The 14085-nt window shown below is 42.1% G+C and overlaps 1 long non-coding RNA gene across 1 annotated transcript; it reads left to right on the top strand.

Annotated features, from left to right (window-relative positions):
• Positions 1-3274: 3274 nt before the first annotated feature.
• Positions 3275-4809, top strand: LOC120398616. Its single transcript, XR_005594579.1, has 3 exons — positions 3275-3451; positions 3608-3729; positions 4722-4809. It is a non-coding gene; the product is annotated as an uncharacterized LOC120398616 (long non-coding RNA).
• Positions 4810-14085: the final 9276 nt, after the last annotated feature.

Raw genomic sequence — 14085 nt, 5'->3', positions numbered from 1 at the left:
TTATTAAAACATAAATCTGGTCTTAAAAACCCTAGAGACGTAGTGTGTACAATATATTATTAATCGGGCCAGGAGAAATCTATGGAAAATGTCTGCATAATTGGCAAGGACTTCACTTAAATGTATGCAAAGTTGCCTTCCCCTAATATAAAATCTTAAGGAATATCCTAGGATCCCCCTCCCCCATTCCCCGCCTGCTTGCTTTTTATTATACCAATGGTCAAGACCAATTGGAATGTACAAAATGTATGGAAATTTATGGGCTTTCACTTAATGTAATTGGTGTCATATTTGCAAGGCAAAAATGTAAGAAATTCTATGCAGATTTGAATTTAATTTGCAGAGAGAACAGAAGGAGATTTGGTTTCATAAAGTCATGGAAGGTTCTGAGGAGAGTAATTTATGGTACCTAATTTTTTTCCCACCCTACATGAAAGTCAGGAGGATTCAAATCCCAGGTTACAGTTTTGACCCAATTCTAGATAAAATAAGAATTTAACATAAAACTCACATTGAAACAAACTAGAGGTTCACGAAAATTTGGTTAAACTTTTATAACATGCTTCTACATCATACCCGCTTAATATCAGCTCTCTGGAGGATTTCTCGTAGCCTGAGGAATGCCCTCAAATATAAGGTGTGAAATCCTGGTCCCACTGAGGTTAACAGCAAAATCTCCTTGACTTCATTGGAGTCAAAATTTCAATCCAGGACTCTAGGCATACCCAGAGTTGTGTGCAATGTGAGTATCACTGCTGCATACAGCACAATTGTGAATGTGACACACAGTAGACAAGAGGAAGCATTTAGATATAGGTCCTGACCAGACAGGCCATAAGGAAGACAGTTTTTGAGCCTCACTCCAAGATTCACTTATAGTAGGAATATATTAATTTTCTGTTTAAAAAATATGCATTTGATGTCATTTTTTTCAGTTGCAGAGATAAACTCAAAGGATAAACTCAATTGCAGAGATAAACTCAAAAGATTTCACTTGGCCTGATTACTAATATACTTTATATACTACAAAGGATAAGGAGACTTTAGGAGTCAACCAAGGGGAAAATCTTAAGCTTTTTAAAATTTTTCATTTTAATTTCTTTCTGTATTTTTTGGTTTCAGTTTCTAATGGAAACAGTGAAATGTCATGCGTTTAGATAAATTTACTAGGAGTCAGGAGTCCTGGATTCTATTCTTATCTGCTACAAACTTCCTTTATTAAGATGCACAAATCACTTAACCTTTGTGTGCCTCGGTTTCCCCATTTGTAAAATGTGGATAAAAATGTTTTCCTTTACAGGTGTAATGTGAGAGTTAATCAATGTGTGCAAAGTGCTCTGAGATCCTCAGCTGGAAAGTACAGCAGAATTACAAGGTTTTATTATTTCTAAACTGAATCTAGGAAGTACTGGAAATCACACAAGAACACCTGCTCTTGTAAGATTTTCAGAGTGATTTCTTGACCAAAGAGGCTTGGATAAATCTCAGATAAGCATCTGAATGTCCGGATGCTTATCCAGGCTGCAAAGAACAAAAAAAAATAGTTTTTGTTGCTCTTCACCAGCTTCATGCAACTTCTGCGACTTAGCCACAAAGCATGGGTAGCTCAAAACTGATTGCTTGTAAAATGTCAAAGCCCTTTCCCTGCTCCAAAAAGATGTAAGGCCATATTATAGAAATAAAATGTAGCTTTCCACTACATAAAAAATAATGGTAGTCATGATTTACATTTGCTATATACAATGCCCTTGATCCAGAAAAATCCTGTGTTTTACACACTGAAATACAAATCCTTTATCTAGGTATCACTATCCTCCCCACAAAAATGCTTCTACCTATATAATGACATTCACTGACAGTAAATTCTATTAAAATGTCTAATGACTGAAAGTTTAGATTATTATTTCAAATTGAAATAGTAGGGGGAATTTCAGGTAGGCAGAATTCACTGACTGGTGTAAACATAAGCCTCCCTTATTCTTTTGCCCCTCTTGTGGGGTTTAATTTGCACCCTTGTTCATGCTAGTGAGCATTTTGTTGCACAAGTAGTCCCACTGATGTCAATGCTAGTCAATGGCACTACTCTCGTGAGTTCAGGATCACCAGCATGAGAGCAGCTTTCACAATCTAGCCCTTTGCTTTTGTTGTCCTATGCTGTGTTATGTTTAATCTTGATGGTAAATATGCCTGAGCCCATGCCTGTCATTTTGTCTCTAAAGACTTGTGTACACCTGAGGCATCATAGCAGCAAGAATAATGAGGACGGAGATGGTGGAGCCAAGTCTGAGCTATTGTGAGATAATGCTGAAAGGGTTAGTATTGTTTTATCCAAGGCCACAACACAGACTATGCACCCATTCCCTTGCAGCTCAAGTTATTTATTTGCCCCACTATTTCATCAAACGCATTGAGAAGACATGAAAATCCAGTCAAGAGTTGCACTCCTCCACAGGCTTGCCAGCAGCTCATGGGGCACGAGTGCTGCAACTTTATGGACATCTACCAATTCCCTAATTAATGCACTTGCTGAAAACTGTGTGGCAACATGGGAATCCAGTCATCATCATGGCAAGCTGGACTCAATGATCAGCTCTGTCCTTCATATCATCACTGGTGTGGCCTGGCTAAATCCACTCTCCAGCCTTCTGGTTGTGGATGGCATTGATCCCCTGGTGATTAGGTGTGAATGTAGGGCTGCATTACTGAGCACAGACAACTATCAAGACAGCTTAGTTCACCATTTCACCTGAAAGCCACATAAAAAATACCAGCTAATGTTAAGACACCCTTTTCTGAAATAGATAAGCCTCTCATACAGTGCATCGGGGATGATCTTTCTAAGGAACACCAACAATGTGGTTGGATTGATGGTGCATGTCTTGGCAGATAGACAACTTAGATCTATCTCTCCGAACTAGTTCTCGCATGTCCCTCAGAACAACCATATGAACTGAAAGATCCTTCATTGTTACAAGAAGATACATTGTGGTCACAGGCAGTTTAACTCACATCTTTACCTATGGAGTTTCTTGAGCTCCCTGTCCTGCCTCTGTGGAGCTCAATAACAAAGAGCGTGCTATTTGGTTATGGACTGTCCTCTTTATCAGCTTGATGATGGATGAATGTGCTTGATGTCTCTGGATGCAGCTACCGTGATACAGTGGCTACATCACTTACCCAACATATAATTAATTGTTTGTGACATCAGAAGCCATAAGAGGTATGATGTCCTGCACTGGCTGACTGGGCCCAGCATCTCCACTGCTATCTCCCTGTGGTGCATCAGCAAAACTTTACTGCAACTCTTCCAAAACAGATCTATTGGTTTGGTCTTGGTGGAATCTGTAGTACCCTTGTGAACACTCCTCCTAAAGCTTTACTGTTCTTCAGTGGTCACATCCTGAACCCCTTCCAGAGGGATGTACCTATGCAATGTACCAAACTACCAGCAGTTTAGTATCTGAGGGGCTGATGTCGTGGAAACTCCACAGACTCAAGAATTTATTTCTGAATGTCTGCCTTCCCATGGCTGTATTTGCCGAAGCCAATAACTTAATCCCAAGAATCTGTATCCCTACAATTTTCACTTTCTTACATTTTTCTCTAGGATGAAAAGTGAAGAGCTGTATGTACTGAACTTGGTTCCCTTTGATGTGTCACACTGAAAATGCACAGAGAGTAGACTTCAAAGTTGCCCTTTCAGCAGACTCCCCCTTTAATATAACAAATGTGAGTAACTTTAGGGAAGCTACCCTAGTAAGGACTTAAACTACCTGTTAGTAGAAGCACATAAGAAATTTCCTTGGTTTTGATTATAGAAGATTATATTTAAAGTACCACAGTTGAGTTTAACAGAAGAAACCAGTCCATGATTCAGCCAGGTTTCTGGAGCAACCAAATTAATTGTTTTGATTTGTTCAAATAACACTCCCTATATGCAGATTTATAACTTTAGGCTACTCGCTTTAATTCTCTGTGCCTCAGATCTTGTTGGACTGCCATCTAAAAAATGGGAATAGAAATACTTACTTTTGTTTGTAAACCACTTTGAGATCTTTGCATGAGAAGTAAATGCAAGTTATTCATAATTATCAGCTGTGAATATGTAGCAATCTACTACCTGTTTTTTCTAGTAATGGAACAGAATTATAAATGTCACATTACAATGTTTTAATCAGTCTTAATAGAAGAAAAGTAATATATATAGTGTGTGTGTGTGTGTATACACATACACATACACACGCAAATAAATTAGGTTGAACTATATACACACACACATATACACACACCCTGGAAATACTTTATTTGGGGTTTATATATTCTGTATTTTATCAGCAGATGTCATTTTTAGAAGAAATGTCTTTGCCTTTACTGTGTACTTTTCCCTGAGGAGAAGTTGAAGGTCAAGTTATTAAAAGAGCTAATAAATGATAATATTTGTGTTAGTTAATTAAACCTGTCATATCAAAAATTCATCTGACACTTTGGGTCTTATCCTTTTCTGTCTTCATTTAGGTAACTTGGTGATGATAGTAAAATGGATCTGTAAGTGTCTGTTTGAAATTGGTAGGAAAATTAGCATTTACTCAAATTAAAATGGTATTTTTAGTTTTGTAGTTCACTTACTCCTTGTAAAGTTAAAAATCAAAATGTACTTTTCTGTCTCTAGTTTGTGGCCCACTTCAGTGTATGTTCTGATCTTTTTGTGTTTTTGCTGACAGTTGAATCAACAAGAAGCAGCAAATTTCAGGCACATAGAAACCAATGCTGCCACTCTGCCAGAATGGGTTACAGGTGCCAACAGTGGGGAGTAACAGGGGTGTGTTCTGTGGCTAGCAATTCTGTATTGTTGTATCCATCACTATTGTGAATAGAAATACTTTTTCCTCATATCAGCTTATGTTAAAAAAAGTGTTGTTTTTTTCCCAGAACAGCAGTTCAGAAAGCATTGTGTGCGCTTTTCTTTCTGAACACTAGGAATAAGCCAGGCCACCTCCAGCTCATCCTTAGACTATGTATACACTAATGTGCATACCCATGATTGTGTATGTTCCCCATAGCCATGCCAAGTGTCTACATTATGCTGTGCTGGGCACTGGTATAGAGCTTTGTGAACACATATACCCATTTCCACACTGCCACTGTTGTTATGCGACATTAGCACCACCATATCAGAGGTGGTATCCTAGAGTTCTGTGATATTCTAGGATTCACTTTGCTGCATTCTGCTGGTACTGTCACCCTCCTTCACACATTTGCCAATGGCAGCTCCTGATCGTGTTGTCCCTTGCTTTGGTTCTCTGCAAAACCTGGTAGAAGACATGGGTCAGTGGGATGATTTGGTACTGCTCCTTATTGATGGACTAATGGTTATGCAGTGGAGAAGGCAATCGGTGAGATGCTGGATGGAATTAGGTAGAATGTTCTGACACATTGAAGATGGCTGATCCTGAGGATCAACGACAATTCATTCAGCTCACATTGTACATATGTGGTGAATGCTGGCATTGCCACAGTATGCCCTTGGATGGACCATCGCTTCTGGTGCAGGAGAAATGACACTGGTGTGGTGTGATCACATCATTCTGGAAACCAGGGATGACCAGCAGTGGCTTCAGAACATTTGAATGAGGAAATAGACCTTCATGGAGCTGTGTAAGGAGATTACACCAAACCTCCAGCACTAGAACACTTGATTCAGGAAATCCATACCAGTTCAGAAGTGGGGATGCTGTTGCCCTACAGAAGCTGGCAATACCAGACAACTAGAGGTTCATTGCAAGCTACATTAAGATTAGAAAGTCCACTGTTGGGGGCATGGCTGTGCAGGTTTGCAAGTCAATTATCACTGTGATCTATGCACAGGTGGTTGCCATCAGCAAAGTTCCAGAAATAAGAGCTAGATTTGAGATGGGGTTTCGGAACGGTGCAGAGGCCACTGATGACACCCATATCCCAATACTTCACCCACCACAAGGGGCAGGTGAGTATGGGAACTGAAAATGTTACTATTCACTCATTCTGCAAGGCTTAGTGGATCATAGAGGCAGATTCATGAATACAAGCATGGTAAATATTGAAAAGGTTCATGATGCCAGAGTGCTGAGGTGATCAGGATTGTTCTTGAAGGAGATTTTATTCTGCAGAATTGATATTGTTCTCCTATGGTGTGTCTGTTCCATGCAAATTGTTATTTTGAGATACCGGCATAACCACTCCTAACTTGGCTCATGAAACCATACCCTGAAATCAGTGACACCGATACAAAGGAATTCAATTACAGACTCAGTAGCTGAAGAACAATCATGGCTGAAATATCATTGGCCCTGCATATGCACCTATCCAGAAGTCTATGTGGCAATTGACATTCATATAATTACCACTTGGTGTGCACTCCATAACATTTGTGAGGATACAGGGAAGTGCTTCCAACCCGAGTGGGCTCAGGACAAGTCTGGTTTACAAACTGTGCAGGCACACTGATCCTGATTACCAGCAGGCAAGGGAAATCAAGAATGCCTTATGAGCACTCATCGTGGATGACATCTGTCTATTGCTGAGGGACACCTTCACATCCTGTACAGCTGCTGAAAATGCACATGAGGGGACATTGGTACAATACATGTGTGGCTACACAGCTTTGTGAGGGTTTTGTTCCCTCATAGCTGCAGGTCATTAGCCATTTGTTCGTGTGACATTGCAGACATTAAAAACAATTTTAACAGGACACCTTCATGTTGGGACTGGGTTTGTGCTGTGTAGGGCAGCAGATGAGTTACTATATGGTCATTGTGCAAATAATTTGCCTTCACTGTACACATTTATTTACAAACCTCTGTTATCTCCAACACTCAATCTTCCTTAAAAACTGTCTGAAAATTTGCTTGGGGGTGAGGTATGCAGCCATGCTGGTTTTTTGACCATTCATTCAAGGTTTTAACTGGATTTAGTGGCTCTTATAAAGCACTAATCTCTACTATGGTTGAAACTGATTAAGGTGGGGGGAGGGAAGAGGGGACTGTTTATGCAGAGAGTAGTGATAGATGCTGTCTTTGCCCATATTGTTACTGCAGTTATGTTTCAATTTTCTGCATGTGAACTAAGCCATAAAGACATTCAACTCCCTCTTTTCTGTGGTTTAGACTTCTGCTGTTTTGAAGGCTAGCAGAGCTTTCTATTAACACATACACCTCTACCCCGATATAACACAACCTGATATAACAGAAATTCGGATATAATGCGGTAAAGCAGTGCTCTGGGGTGGGCGGGGCTGCGCACTCCAGCAGATCAAAGCAAGTTTGATATAACGCAGTTTCACCTATAATGTGGTAAGATTTTTTGGCTCCCGAGGACAGCGTTATGTTGGGGTAGAGGTGTAACACTTACTGCACTTTCCCCATCCCTTCCCTGTATCATTAGGAGTTTGAATATTTCTGAACCTGGGTGGGAAGGAGAATGGGTGGACAGTCAGAAAAGCATTTACAGTATCATGGCATCATTCAATCTAATGAGTACAGCTGGGCTTGACAGAAGCTGTCTGAGGGTGTGTCTATACTCCAGCTAGACACCCGCATCTGGCCCATGCCAGCTGAGTCAGGATCTTAGTGCTCAGACTAAAGGGCTGTTGAATTGTGATATATACATCTGGGCTTAGGCAGCAGCCTGAGCTCTTGGATCCTCCCACATCACAGGGTCCTAGAGCCTGGGCCAGCCCAAGCCTGAATGTCCACATTGCAATTAAACAGCCCTTTAGCCTGATCCCCACAAGCCTAGCTCAGCTGGCATGGGCCAGCAGGGGATGTGTAATTGAGGTGTAGACATACCCTGATTGACTTCACCACCTGCTTAGCTGCAGAAGTCAGCAGGCTGATACTTTAGCTCAGTAGCAGCTCAATGTGCTCCTCACCTGCAGCTGTGCTTTGTCCAGTCCCTGCCTCTGCTGTCTCAAGCCCTGCTCCAGTCCCAGCCTCAATCTGTTCCCGCCCCAGCACCCAGCTCCATCCCAGTTCTGACCCTCAGCTATTTCTCCTGACTATGTCTCCGGTTAACCCTTCAGCTTTGACTTCTCACTCCTAGCTCTGACTCTTTGGCTGTTTTTTGACTGCGACTTTGGTTTAGGCTTTGGCTCCTGGCTCCAATTTTTGACTTTGCTTCTAGACCCTGTCCCAGCTGGTTTTAGCTCTAACTGGTAGGCTGGATTGTTGCTCCAACCATTAGGGAAGACTGCTCACGATTGTCACTGACTCTTAGGAAGGAGGGGCTACACACAAGTCAAGGAAAGCATAACATTTATTAGAAATATGAGATGGAGAGTGTAATTGGCAGCATGGTTTTGCTCTCTTGAGTTCAAGGTCCTGCCCATTCAAAGAGAACGGTAACATTATACTTTTTTTTCCTTTGGAAGAAGCCAAGAAGCCAAGAATGTTACTGAAGAAGGCCCTAATTTTGATATTTTTCAGAATTCTAGAAATGTGACTGTTAAACTATCCCTGGTTCTCAGACAACTTTTGTATCCCGTGAGGAAGGAACAGAGGCTAATAATGGTAAGAAAACTGTAATAATGTTTTAAAAAATGTAAAATGTTTCATACTGTCTCCAGAAAGAGGAGATGGTTCCTTCCATTATACTATGTTGCCAGTTTTCAATTTCCTCTTTAAAAGCTGGCCAACATTTGGAGAACATAGCAATTTTCAAGGTACCAGAATGGAAAAGAGAAGTGGCTTTCCACTCCTGTGGAGGAAATCCAGCAACCTACGCCAGAGAGATGTTTCCGCTAATGGTCACCTCTCTCTATATTGCTGAATGGAGGGGTTCGGTCAACTGTGAAGGTGAGCAAAGCAGATTTGCACAGCCATTGAACCTCAAGACCCAGCTGGAGTTTCTGTTACATCAGAAGTTTGCTAAAATATGTATACAGGATTGGGAGGCAATTTGAGAGGAAACTGAATATATGCTCAGCTAGTATATGGAGTGGACATGGAAAGTGAGATGTGAACCATGAAAACTACCCACCCCATGCGTCCCTGACAACACCAAAAAAATCTTCCTCTATGCCTGCTTACCAATGGTGAAATGGATAGGGAAAGAAAGAGATGCTGCCATTGTATTTGATTCCCTGAAGCTTCAGACTGGCATCACAAACCCCTCACCTCTCTATTGCAAGGGACACACACTGTGTTTATCCAACAAACAGGCTGACTCCTTCTCCCACCCCTGCTTCCTCCAGCTCCTACAGCATGGCTCGGTGAGGGAAGAGACCAGACACCAGGATCAGAGAGAGTAAAAATGTTGTAAGGACTGCTGTGACTAACTTTTCCTCAGACAACCGAAGAGTTGCACAGTTGTGTTCTGTTCAACCTTCCCAGACTTTACCCCCACTTCACATTCCTCCTCCTCCCATTCTGCCTCTCTCCTATTTGTAAGGCAATGGTATGATCAGGGGGTGGGAGACGCACTGAAACTGTGCAATCTTCCATGAGACAAAAGAGAGATGTGACTAACTTTAGACAACCAACTATAAGTTTCCTATTAATGTCCTATTCCCAACTGGGACCTTTCCAATCCACTCCTTCTGTCCCCTGGTCCGTGCAACCACAGGATCATTGCAGCCTGACTGAATGGTTTATCCACAGTATCTGTTTTTAGTAAAGTCCTTTTGCCGAACACATAATAGCAGTTAATCAGAAATGGAAAAAAGGTAATTGATTTATAACCAACTCTTGCTTAGGGACCATTTCAGGGTGGAGCGTAGTGAGGACTGGATAGAGTGAGGAAATTGGAGAAGTTTGGTAAGGGGCTAGATCATGACAATGCCATGGCTTCAGCACTGCAGTTTGAACACACATACATACCAAAGCATTGCATATTATCCAGGGAGGAAAAGTCAGTGCAAGTATTTCAAATGCCCTGGATCTTAAAATCAGGAATTTAGCACCAGAGCAAGAGGGGATATTGGCAGGGAGGGTGGGTGCGGGGGGGTCCATTGTAACTTACCAGCGTTGGGTTCTGGTTCCTGCTGGTGTCCTCCTTGAGTTTGTCTGGGATGGGATGAGGCTTCTTCAATCAGCTCCTCCAGGTGGAGGTGCAAAATCATATGCTCCTTGTCTTCTGGGTCTTCTGAAGCATACTCCATGGTTCCTGCTGCCAATTCAGCTTGGTCCTCATTAGCATCCCCTTTGACAATGAGGTGGGCAAGGTTGAGGAGGGGATTGAGAGCCACTTCACACTCTGTATTGGAAGCCCTTGACAGCATCTGGTCAAGCTCCTCATAGAAGCAGCATGTATGATGAGCCCTCTTGGTGTGACTGTTCAGGTCTTTGGCCTTCCTGTACCAGGAGCCTCAAGTGCTTTATGCATTGCCAGCATTGGCCCAGAGTCCAATGAATGCTCACCTGCTCCAGCCTCTATGACATTTCACTGTACTTGTGTTTGTTCCTCCCACTCTGGGTGAAGTGGTGGAGGATGGTGTATTGATCAGCACCCAGGTGTGGTTGGTGGGCCAAGCAGCTGCCCTCAGACCTGGATCCATTGCCATTTATATTCATCTATAAACAGTGCATCAGAAAGCTCTTCTGATGTGGTCAGGACAGCACCCTATGACTGGAAAATGGGGGGACAGGGACCTTCATAGACTGTGTAAAGGTCAGGAAGAAAAGGGTGCAGTGCATTTTGGGAAAATGTGTGGAGGACTATTGAAACTTGAGACCTGGTACACAGCCCATACCCCTGGCCACACTGCAAAGTGGCAGGCATATGGGGATGTCCCTCAGAGGAGGCATGTACTTACCCAAAACCTTCAGGTGTGCTAGCTCCTTGCCCTCTACTCACCTTCAGACACATGCTTCTGAGGTTTAGGTGTGGACAATGGGGAGGGGATATGTCACAGCCATGCATATGAACATGTGTACAGTCACTAGTGTAGATGTACCTTCAGGTCTGAACTTGATAAATTCTATTACAACACAAGGACTCTCTCCTATTGATAGTAATGCCACCAGTTAGTTGGCTTACATGTACTGGATTACTGAAAAGCACTTAGCAATGTGTCTTGTTTTCTGTGTTCGCCTACTTCTATTTGTTGTGTCACAGCTGAATGTTCACTTTTATCTCTGGAGCAGAGTGACTTTGATTCTTCTCTCAACTTCAGGTGCCATGTGGATCAAAGACTTTTCCCACAAGGATGCTCATTTGAACTGGCAGAGGGTGACTGACTGACACAAAGCTTATTGTGCCATGGCATTAGCATATTATGAAACCTATTGGCCATATATTTTATTTATTTCCCTTTTTGGTGTTTAAAAAAACCCTTTCATCGTGTCAATCAGTCAGTGATCGGAAAAAAGCTGTTGTTTCTCTTTCTGTAAACAAAGAGAGAATTTTTTAAATTTGAGTTGAAGGTATGTATATTGGTATAAAACTATTTTTACAAAAGGCAGAGATGCCAATGTTTCCCATTGCAAGTCACCCTCCCATCTCTTCTTTTTCTTTGTGGGGAGGGCAGTCAAAGAGACCGCTGAAGACTGTTCTCTGGTTAGATCAGGGATAGGCAATCTATGGCACATGTCCTGGCCACTAGTCTGGGGGGCTCTGCATTTTAATTTAATTTTAAATTCAGCTTCTTAAACATTTTTAAAACCTTATTTACTTACATACAACAATAGTTTAGTTATATATTATAGACTTATAGAAAGAGACCTTCTAAAAACATTAAAATGTATTACTGGCACGTGAAACCTTAAATTAGAGTGAATAAATGAAGACTCGGCACACCACTTCTGAAAGGTTGCCGGCCCCTGGGTTAGATCATTTGGACTTGTCATATTTGTACTTTTGTACTTGAACGTATTCTTTTCTAGTGACTTAAATTTTGTACAAGGGAGGATGCCAAAGGGTGCAAACTCTCCATAGTACAGAATACCACAAGATGGTGGTACAATGAGATTTTACTATGGGATGATTGTAGCTGTTGGTGGCCATCACTGTACATCTGTATTCCATGTTTTCTCCATGGGGTTGCATGTATGGTATTACCATATTCTGTGTTTTCTCAGCTGGGTTTTGTGTGATAGTATATATTTCATTGCACAGGTCTGAGGTATGTACTAGTCTAAGTTCTTAAGGTCTCAGAATATAAATAATTGACCCATCCAAAAAAAAAAACCTTTAAAAAAGTATCTGTGTTTATGAGGGATGTGAGGGATAGAAATTCCCATTGAAATCAATGGGAGTTTTTCCATTGACCTCAGTGGGCTTTGGATAAGGGCCTAAGGGAACATAACATACAATAAAGCAGACATTTCCCTCTTCTTTAGTCTCTTTTGGAGGCTTATCTTTTTATTTAGCTTTTAAAGTTCCAAATACCAGAAGGATAATATCTGTTTCAGATCTCAAAACAAATGCTCTGCAATGAGAATTAAAAAAACTATCCCACCGGTCTCATTTATATGGTGCAGGATAATTGCTGTTCTCTGTTTCAAAAAGGAAATAAGCCTTCAATGAAGTAAAGACTTTTAACCCTTATTTCAAAATCACTGAAGTTCAGATTATATGTAAAAGCAGCAAAGAATCCTGTGGCACCTTATAGACTAACAGACGTTTAGCAGCATGAACTTTCGTGGGTGAATACCCACTTCGTCGGATGCAAGTAGTGGAAATATCCAGGGGCAGGTATATATATGCAAGCAAGAAGCAAGCTAAAGATAATGAGGTTAGTTCAATCAGGGAGGATGAGGTCCTGTTCTAGCAGTTGAGGTGTGAAAACCAAGGGAGGAGAAACTGGTTCTGTAGTTGGCAAGCCATCCACAGTGTTTGTTTAATCCTGAGCTGATGGTGTCAAATTTGCAGATTAACTGAAGCTCAGCAGTTTCTCTTTGAAGTCTGGTCCTGAAGTTTTTTTACTGCAGGATGGCCACCTTAAGATCTGCTATTGTGTGGCCAGGGAGGTTGAAGTGTTCTCCTACAGGTTTTTGTATATTGCCATTCCTAAAATCTGATTTGTGTCCATTTATCCTTTTCCTTAGAGACTGTCCAGTTTGGCCGACGTACATAGCAGAGGGGCATTGCTGGCATATGATGGCGTATATTACATTGGTGGATGTGCAGGTGAATGAACCAGTGATGGTGTGGCTGATCTGGTTAGGTCCTGTGATGGCGTCGCTGGTGTAGATATGTGGGCAGAGTTGGCATCGAGGTTTGTTGCATGGATTGGTTCCTGAGCTAGAGTTACTATGGTGCGGTGTGCAGTTACTGGTGAGAATATGCTTCAGGTTGGCAGGTTGTCTGTGAGCGAGGACTGGCCTGCCACCCAAGACCTGTGAAAGTGTGGGATCATTGTCCAGGATGGGTTGTAGATCCCTACAATTGGAGGGGTTTTAGCTGGGGACTGTATGTGATGGCCAGTGGAGTCCTGTTGGTTTCTTTCTAGGGTTTGTCTTGCAGTAGGAGGCTTCTGGGTACACGTCTGGCTCTGTTGATCTGTTTTCTTATTTCCTTGTGCGGGTAGTGTAGTTTTTGAGAATGCTTGGTGGAAATTTTGTAGGTGTTGGTCTCTGTCTGCGGGGTTAGAGTAGATGCGGTTGTACCTCAGTGCTTGGCTGTAGACAATGGATCTTGTGGTGTGTTCGGGATGGAAGCTGGAGGCATGAAGGTAGGCATAGCGGTCGGTAGGTTTTCGGTATAGGGTGGTGTTAATGTGACCATCACTTATTTGCACCGTGGTGTCTAGGAAGTGGACCTCCCATGTAGATTGGTCCAGGCTGAGGTTGATGGTGGGGTGGAAGCTGTTGAAATCATGGAGGAATTTTTCCAGAGTCTCCTTCCCATGGGTCCAGATGATGAAGATGTCATCAATGTAGCGTAGGTAGAGAAGGGGCATGAGTTGACGGGAGCTGAGGAAGCGTTGTTCCAGGTCGGCCATAAAAATATTGGTATATTGTGGGGCCATGTGGGTGCCCATAGCGGTGCCACTGATCTGGAGATATATATTGTCATCAAATTTGAAATAGTTGTGTGTGAGGATAAAGGCACAGAGCTCAGCAACCAGTTGTGCTGTGGCATCATCAGGGATACTGTTCCTGACAGCTTGTA

Source organism: Mauremys reevesii, linkage group 1, assembly GCF_016161935.1.
Source record: "Mauremys reevesii isolate NIE-2019 linkage group 1, ASM1616193v1, whole genome shotgun sequence".
Lineage (NCBI taxonomy): Eukaryota > Metazoa > Chordata > Testudines > Geoemydidae > Mauremys > Mauremys reevesii.
This window is presented reverse-complemented; position numbering and strand designations above follow the sequence as displayed.